The 9,845-nt window shown below is 32.0% G+C and overlaps 1 protein-coding gene across 1 annotated transcript in view; it reads left to right on the top strand.

The window, feature by feature from the left end:
- Positions 1–52: 52 nt before the first annotated feature.
- The window catches only part of slif (cationic amino acid transporter slimfast), a 51,807-nt gene continuing 42,014 nt past the window's right edge, over positions 53–9,845 (top strand). The window contains exon 1 of the mRNA XM_089702150.1: positions 53–198. The gene's annotated coding sequence lies outside the window, so the exon portion shown is untranslated. The remainder of the gene's footprint in view (positions 199–9,845) is intronic.

Below are 9,845 nucleotides of genomic sequence, written 5' to 3'. Positions count from 1 at the left end.
AAGGCCAGCCGTGAAAAGGTGCAAGCGATCAATGAAAACTGAATCGATCCGTCTCCATAGCGATCTATAGATCAGTGTCGAGGATGCATGCGCGTGCGTCGGTTGTTCCTGTGTGTGTTTCTGTGTGTGTGTACGAGTTCAGCTGATTTACTTATATAGAGAAATTGGATTAAATAAACTTTATAAATAAATAATAAGGTACGTGCTGTCTCTTTTATTAAATTTTAAAAAATATGATGAGTAAAATTTGTTAACAGAAAAATTAAAATTTAGCGGGTATATTTTAAATTGTAAAGAAAAGAATGCCTTTTTTTAATAATCGGTTTTTAATAAGATTTGAATGAATGTTTAGTTTAACGTTTATAGATAATTTATTTGGCTAACAGCGATATTAAATAAATCACCACAAAATAAGTTACTTTACTGAAATTTTTATAATGCATAAGTAGTTTATTATAAAAATATGCAGTGAATATATTTGTATTATACTACAGTAGGTACGTTAAAAAAACTTATTTTAATTTGGTTATACTTATAATATTAAATCTCAGTTACAACCTTGTGAATCTTTTTTATCGGAAATAAAACGACTAAAAACTTGTTTTTAGTTGTAATACAAATATTCAGATAGGTATATCGGTGTTCGTATGCGAATATAAAAAATTGATTCTAGTTTTTGAAGGCATATCCCGTATTGAAATATTTTATCCCTTTAGGGGTAGAATTTATCGAAATCCTTTCTTAGCAGATGCCAGTCCTAACATCTACCTGCATGTCAAATTTCAGTCCGATCCGTTCAGTGGTTTGGGCTGTGCGTTGCTAGATGTCAGTCAGTCACACAGTCAGTCACATATTTTGAGTTTTATAGGTATACTTTGATCTAGAAGAAAGGAAACTTATATAATATTTAAATAATAATAATATTCGTCTAAGAATAACAATTAATTAACTTTGCTAATAGACATTTTATCTCGATAATAAAACCAAGTACCTAATGATTATTACATAGGCCTAATAAGGCCTAAACCTATAAACATTTTATATCCTCAAAACCTGTTTGAATTATAATTTTACCTTGTATGTAGGTAGTACCAGTAGGTAAAAATATAATTTAAAAAATATAAGTAGGACATAAAGTAGGTAGCTAGCTTTCTCTCGCAGACAAAATCTAAAAAAGTACAACAAAAACTTTGATCTCTTTAATTCAGTTTGGAAATCTGTGCTGAAAAAAGAACTGGATTTTATCAAAAGGCACAGGGATAAAAAACGAAATATTGGTAGGTACATAATAAGAATGGTTTAATCACTACATACCAACCTAGTATAAAACAAAGTCGCTTTCTCTGTCCCTATGTCCCTATGTATGCTTAAATCTTTAAAACTACGCAACGGATTTTGTTGCGGTTTTTTTTAATAGATAGAGTGAATCAAGAAGAAGGTTTTAGTATATAATTTATTATGTTTTAGACAAAGCGGGCGAAGCCGCGGGCGGAAAGCTAGTAATTAATATTGTGCTATTTATTTTTCCACTACGAACAAAAGAAAGTACATAACATCCTTGACATAGGCTCATTCATTGAATACGCACGTGATCTTACATTATAAATTTCGTCCTCACATGAGTTACCTTAAAAGCCTTGAATTAAAAACGTAGGAAGGTGTTCCGTTATTTGACTTGAATAAAACTCAAGTGTTGTCACATTTGCGCGCCCGGTCGCATAATTAGCAGTAAATTATTCATTTTTATACCTTGTGCGGATAATTTAATTATTTTTAATGGATTTTGAGTATATTTGAAATTTTGGGTATGGTAAAATTATAAGTAATATAATTGTTTGTATGTGTGTTTTATAATTTTTTTATTAACCTGGCGTCGCACAAGATAATTTTTTATCGCGGGATCAACATTTCCAATCAAACAATATAATTTTTCGCATCATGTACCTACCTAGTGTAAATAAATACAGAACAAAATATATGAATCTCAAAAATAAAGATAGATAGAGATAGATATTTTTAGTACATCGGGAAGTGCTGGACCCTCGCTCCTTACGACGTCCGGCATAAATTGACGGAGCGTGCAGACCGGAATAGTGGCACATTTCAGATTTATATTGTCTAAAAAGATATTTTACTTCTGACTTGTACTTTTTTCTTGTGATTTAGATATTATGATATATTAATTAACAAAACAGTTAGGTACTAATATACCACTTTACTCGTTATCAATGTGTTACTTCGAACACTTCGATATAACGGGGATTATATTATGCACTTTATTGATAAACCTTAATACTTTAAAATAAGGTCGGCATGTTATTGCGCCTTCGATTATGCGAATATATATCAAGCTTTTCAATTGCCTACATTTAAATACATTTTATTATTAAGGCAATATAATTTAATTAGTACAGCAAAACAAGCATTTATAAAAGGTAGCTCGAAGTATAATAATGATTTTCAGTACCTAGTTCTAAGATAAATATATATTAGATAGCGGTCCGCCCCGGCTTCGCCCGTGGTACATATGAAAAATAGATGTTGGCCGATTCTCAGACTTACCCGATATGCACAGAAAATTTCATGAGAATCGGTCCACCCGTTTCGGAGGAGTATGCAGACTAACATTGTGACACGAGAATTATATATATATAAGAAGAAGATACGTATACAGGGGCCGGTGTAACTCGGGTCTACTGTATAGGAAAAAGAGCGTGTGTGCCGAGCATAAGCGTCGGAGGTGAAACTGCTGTGGCAAGATTCAAAGGTACCAAAACAGTTACCTTACTCCATGATGTGACGGCATTGCCATGACGCGACCTTTAAATTTTACTCTCAACGCGCCTATTGAAGTTTCACTTCAAAAAAATGTAATAACAAATTGCACTCAAAATTCATACAAATTTTATAAGATATTTAAAAAATCATTGTCTTATAGTTAACAATTGTGGGAACAATTTCATAGCTATACATAATATTTAAGTTATACGCAAGGCACAACTAATATGAATTTACAAATCAATTTATTAAAAACTAGCGGTCCGCCCCGGCTTCGCCCGTGGTACATGTTTACGTTTTCTCTACATAAGAACCATCCTCGTACTTCAAGGAATATAATAAAAAAAGAATTATCGAAATCGGTTCAGCCGTTCTCGAGTTATGCGCTTACCAACACATTTTGCGATTCATTTTTATATATAAGACTATGACGAAAGCAGAACCATGATAGGCAATTTCTCAATGCAAACTATTAAAATACGAGTAGGTATGACCTTAACGTAAACATAATAAGTATGTAACATGCTCATAGACCATGACCTATAGTAACTCAAGTATTATACAAGTAGGTACGGTACTCTAACCATATTGGAGACCATTTATTTTAATTAATTTAACACTTTACCCATCTGTAGTAAAAGATAAGCAAGTTATTTAAGCGGACGTTCTCAAAAAATGCAAAAGAAGATGCGTATTGCTATTTGCTACCCAGTCTGATGAAGCCTTTTCTCTGGTCTTGAAGCTAAATGTACTTCCATCAGATTGCATATTAAATAGCTGGCAACATGCTTAATTATATAGGCTTATCGTTATTAGCTATTAGCTTGTTAGAATTAGCCACCTGCATGGTTTTCAGCCATACAATGGAAATGCTGATAGGCAAATGACTTCGTTATTTAAGTATTTGTCACTTGCTCACGAAGACTACACGTTTATTTTTTTCTAAGTCGAGAATGCGTATACGCATACCAATGCACGGCCCTCGGGGAAAGGGCCAGAACCCCATTCAAGGAAAGGACGATAAACCAAACTCTAGCACAGAATAAAAATGTTTAACTAGTTTGTTCCGTCGGGCGGCATTTTCCATGCTCTTTACTTTTACACAGTTGTTTGTTTAATTTTAACCAGTGACAGGAAGTAACTCGAATGCAAAAATGTCTCTTTCCTGTTATAACGTCTTTGTAAACATTTACCGTCATTTTCAATTAACTATATAGGTAATTTTATTATCGTTTAATTTAAAAATGAAGTTTAAGAAATTCGCATCACAAATGTTTTTACCACAGACTGTATTAGATAGTAGTACAGTACAGTATTAGTATCTTGTACAAAATATACTTATAGTATCAATATTAACTATAGCTGTGCCTTGCAAGCTCGCAAACGAAGCCGCGGACATACAAGCAAGTATTTCTGTAGCACATGTTGTTCTGGTACATAAACTACATAACTGACAAGTATCAACATACGTTTAGTGGTTTTCATGTGAAAGAGTTATAACATACATGCGTACATTTTTTTAAATATTTATAGTAGGACTACTTGTATCTGCTTTGGAACGAAGGAATCAAGTGTATTGACCTGTCTTTATTTCGTTCTTGATATCTAAATGGGCTAAATAATAATTAACTTGATTCTGTTATAGGTAGTTAATAGTTATTTAGTTTCGCAATATGACTTTGAACAGTGAGCGTGTTTTCTTATAATTAATTACAAAAATATTTATAACTAGCTTTCCACCCGCGGCTTCGCCCGCGTTTTCAAGGAAAGCCCCGTTCCCGTAGGATTTCCGAGATAAAACCTATCCTATGTCCTTTCTCGAGTATCAAAATATCTCTATACCAAATTTCATGCAAATTGGTTCAGTAGTTAAGGCGTGATTGAGTAACAGACAGACAGACAGAGTTACTTTCGCATTTATAATATTAGTATGGATTATAGACTCGTTCATAACATTTTCTAGGCATTGACATAGCAGAAATATTGGTAATAATTGCGTTAAGCATAAAACAATTAAATTAAGAGCTAGATAAGGTAAATGGTTGTATGCACATAAATCCTGTCATAAAAATTTGAATTAAAACAATTATTTTTGGATTTTTGCAATAGACAGCTAAAATATGTTGTACACAGTAGACCGTACAAAATATGTCACTGCAAAGTGCAAAGTGTACGAGACCTATCACGGAAACAGTTATTTTATATAAGTATTTATAATATAGAACATTATGATTGAACTTATTTCCTATTAATACAATAACCGTATTAGCCAATTTTTTTTACCTTTAAAAAGTCGTACATACCGGGGAATCCCGCTAGCGTAGCGTTATATCAAAATAACAATTTGTTACAACTGTAGCATCTGTAATTTGTAACATATTGCACGCCTCATAAGCGAAGCGTTGAGGTGGGTACTACTGTCACTTCGCGCAAAACATCTGATTTTTCAAACTTAAAATGTCTTTATGTATCATACATTGCACTTGTAAGATAATACATACACACACATATTAAGAAAAAACACTATTTTTAACGTTCATGATATTTTTGATGTCATTTTTGTTATTTAAACTAGTTAAAAAACAGTTTAAAAAAGTTCTGTCTTGGACGTCCGTGTGTCTGTATGTGCGGATCCTTTTTCTTGTTAACACGATAGCGACCGAAATACTTTACTAATCGAGTCTTTTTTTTTCTCTTACGCTTGAGTATGCTCAGGAATAGAACCCTTTCATTTTCTCAGGGTCTGATTCGATGTGGTTTAATTGTTATTAAATAAACAAAAATAATAATTAATAAATATTTATTAAAAAAAAATTATGAGGCGTGCACTTTTGGATTTTCCAAATTATTCTTTTTTATTGTTAACTTTAATGCTTGTAACATGAATGTTGAAATTGTCTCTTACTTTAATGGTTTATTAATATTTGTTTACTGAATGTTACAAAATTGTTAATAACTAATCTACTTTGTTATTTTGATTGTTTCGTAGTAAGAAGTATGAACCAATACTACGTTGAGATTTATGAATCAATGATGATTTATGATTTATGATTTATTTATGATTTATGTTCAGCTTCGCTCGTGTAGTCAAAAATTTCAGATGTAGGTAGTTAAATGACATGTTTCACCATGGTTCAGCTCTGGAATTAGCCATTTAGGCTGAAACCTATAGGGTAATGTACCTATATGCATTAGAAAGTAGGTACCTCAGAATAATACTGAGATAACACATAAAAATGACAGTAGGTACAGTACGTTACGATGGTAATTCTATATTATATAGAGTAACTATTCTCTAATCTGTGATATAGGTAACTAGCTTACCGCCCGCGTCTTCGCCCGCTTTGTCTAATACCTAATAAATTATATACTAAAACCTTCCCCTTGAATCACTCTATCTATTAAAAAAACCGCATCAAAATCCGTTGCGTAGTTTTAAAGATTTAAGAATACATAGGGACATAATATTATAGGGACAAAGAAAGCGACTTTATTTTATACTATGTAGTGATTATTATTATAACATGACAGCATACAAATCAGTTAAAATAATATTAAAGCCATGAAAAATATCTAACAATAAGTAGGTATTTCTTTTCTAAACAATAAAATAATTACAATTATATAAATGGAATCCAATCTCAATGAGTTGAGACTTGAGTAAGAGGAAAATATATTTTGACCTCGCGAAAGACATTGGTCTCGCTTTGAATTAATTTTGTTTTGCCTTTGCTTTTACATAATAGGTAGTTGCGTTGTCTTTGAATAATAATAGTTAAAAAAAACTAAAAAAACACGCTTTTTATAGAAAACCGAACTAAAAAATAGAAAATTTTATCAAATTAGTGTATTGTCATCGGTCCTCAATAAATCTACAAAGTTTGAACGAAATCTGGCCGTTTAAAGTGGGTCAAAATCGCGCCCAAAGAAGTCGGTTACAAACAAACAAACATACAGGTGAAGCTTAATACCTATAAAGCGTGTAAAAACATCACGTGCTGAGTACCCAACTACGAAAAGAGGTATGTGGTGTGTCAATAGATTTCTTTATTTAGTCAAAGACGTTGTTTAGAGTATGTTTTCATTTACCAATGTACTTGCATGTGCAATAAACAGTAGGTACCTATATCAATATGTTTATATAATTATTTACCTATATCATTATAAAAATTGAGTTAAACTTTAAAGGTATGATAACAATAATTATTGTAACTTACCACCACGAAAGATGAAAATCCAGTTAAGAGCACACATAATAATTAATTAATTAATATGACAGTATCAATCTCGCACTGCTATTAAAACAAATTAATATTTTATAATTTACACTGGTGCTGATATTCCACTACACTCGTCAAGTAATTTAAATTCAATTTACCTAAAGATTTAATTTCACGGTAGAAATAAAACTTTTCAACAAATAAAAAAAAATGTTTTCAATAAAAGAGGTTCTAATAGAATAGTGAACGAAATAAAGTCCTTCTATCTCGCTCTCTCTTAGACAAGATGGCGCCTTTTTTTTCAGCGCGCCTTTTTTTAAATGCGATTGGCGCCAACATTATTGTCATATACGAAAAAGAGACAGACTATGTTATTGAAGAAAACATTTGAATGATTTTTTATGAATATGGCAAGTTGAATATTTTTCGATGAGTAAAAAATATATATGTATACGATTTAGGGCCGATTTTTCAATGCTTGGATAAAATTTATCCGTCCAATAAAGTATTACAGGATAATATTAAAATGTCACGTAAACTGTCAAATACGGGCAATTAGAATACGTTTTTAAAATGGTAGTTTTATACATTATTCGACGAATAAGTTTTATCCAAGCATTGAAAAATCGGCCCTTAAAAAAAGAATTTTTAAATAATCGAGAGGCGAGAAATATTTTATTAAGTAATTTAAGTTATTTATTAATTTATTATTGTTAGTCATGTAGTGATAATTTTGTAATTATACTTGAATGATACCTACCTCGAATATAAAATTTTCGGCAGTAAAAAGGATGAAAGTAATGTATACAAAATATGTATCCCGTAAATCAAAACAATAAACCAGGATGGTATCACTGGAAAGAGATAGTAAAGGAGATTGTTTACATTCAAAACAATGGACCAGGATAATATAACTGAAAGAAGCTAATGTGAAAGTTTTAATATTATAGCAACAATTTTAATATGACTGTGTCTCTAAGCTGTGTGTATTTTTATTCGAAGCTGTGTGAGTACTTATTTTCACTAGTTACCTACCTAATTATTTTTATACAAACCTATAGTAGGTTATACCTTTCAAGTTTCAGTTAAGGAATTTTTCTACTGACTTCAAAAAGGAGGTTCTCAATTCAATTGTTTTATTTTAGGGTTTGTTGCCGATTTTGATGATTCTTTTCTTATTTTAAGCGTGTCTCCAGTGATCTCTCATTTAAATTTGGCTTAATTATGACAGAGAATAATTATCAATTATTTCAAGACATAATATTTTAAAAGTTAAAACATAGACTACAAGCCCGCATAGGACAAAAATATGGGTCAAATGAACCACCATGGGACATATCTAGAACGATAGCAGAGCAAAAAATAATAAGATTCATCACTATGCCGTCACTTGTAAGCTGTCCAACTGAGTGCAGATGAGAATTGAAAAGTACAGGTAGACTCGGTAAATTTTGGTCATATATTTTTGTACGGCATTCTTAACAATCGATAGATCCATTAAAAATAATAAGAAACCGCTCAGTGCCGTACAAAAATGGTGGTCCACCAAGTCGGAATTTTTATTTAATTTCCGAGAGTTACCGGGGGTAAATTTGGTCATTTGACCATGTACGGCATCTGTGTCATACTATTGCTATACTGCTTTTAATCCATTATTCCGCAACGCCGTACAAAAATCATGGGGACAAGGGGAAAAAATCGAGAGTTGTAATCCCCTCTCTTTCCCCACTCCAGGGGGTCATTTGACACAACACGAAATAAATTTATTTTTAAAGTATTTTATGCATAGATAATATTTTTTCATGTGCCGTACATTTTCGTTGGTTCAAAGGGGAAAAATCTGAAAAAGAAAAAAATCCATATAACGAAATATTTGCTTTATATTTTTATAATAAAATATAAATATACATTAATATTAAGAAGCTCGAGGTGGTTAATTATCACCTTGGAAAGTCGGAGTCAGGTGGAATGGACTCCGTTAAATTGATGAACTAATAAAAAAGCTATGAACGAAAAGATGTGAATTATATGCAATCAGTCCATGAATACAGGTAAAGTCACAAGCAAATGCTAGTAATATATACATATTCAAAATGTACAAGTAAAGCGCTTTCAAATGATACCATACACTGCATATTTATCTTAACTTTATTTTTTTACTCTGTATGTTTTGTCCGCTAGAGGGCGCCACATTAGATTTTGTGAAACCCCATATAGCCTTTAGCTAGCTGGTCGTTGGTTATCCAGTGAACAATTCAGACGCCTCTAATGATATGTCATTTGTCGAATTATGATAAGTAGTTTAGAAGTTACGAGGGAATAGATGAACATACATACATGACCTGTAAACAACCATAACCCTCCTTTTGCTTTGCCGTAGTTGGGTAAAAATATGTTAATGCCGTACTGTATCAAATGGCCATAAAGCACTCTTAAAATTGTAGCTTTCGTCGCTTTCATCAGCCTAAAAGATGTGGTCTGCACAAAAATGTACGGCATCGTTTTTTCCTAATTTATCTATGTTAATACTATTTAAAACAACGGATAAAGTGTAGAAAACTATTATATTTATAAATACTTCGTTTCAGTCAACTTGCTCTGTTGAAGACGGGCAGCTAGATTTAGCTCGAGAAATACGGCTATGTCGAGATGAAATGCGCACTATTAGATCTGAGTTGCGGGACTTTCGTCAGGAAATGCAGAGCGTAGCTTCGTCAATATCATTATTTGAGCAACGTATGGATGTCTTAGAGAACAGAGTGAGTACTTTGGAAGATGACTTAAATACAGTTAAGAAGCAAAGAAACGTCGAATCTATTAGTAAACTAGAAAATACCATCGCAGTTT

The sequence above is a fragment of the Colias philodice genome, chromosome 13 (genome assembly GCF_061535455.1).
Source record: "Colias philodice isolate Cphi_HAF_F1 chromosome 13, ilColPhil1 Martin Lab GWU primary, whole genome shotgun sequence".
Taxonomy (NCBI): domain Eukaryota; kingdom Metazoa; phylum Arthropoda; class Insecta; order Lepidoptera; family Pieridae; genus Colias; species Colias philodice.
Note: the sequence above shows the minus strand (reverse complement) of the source record. Positions and strands in the feature narration are given on the sequence as shown.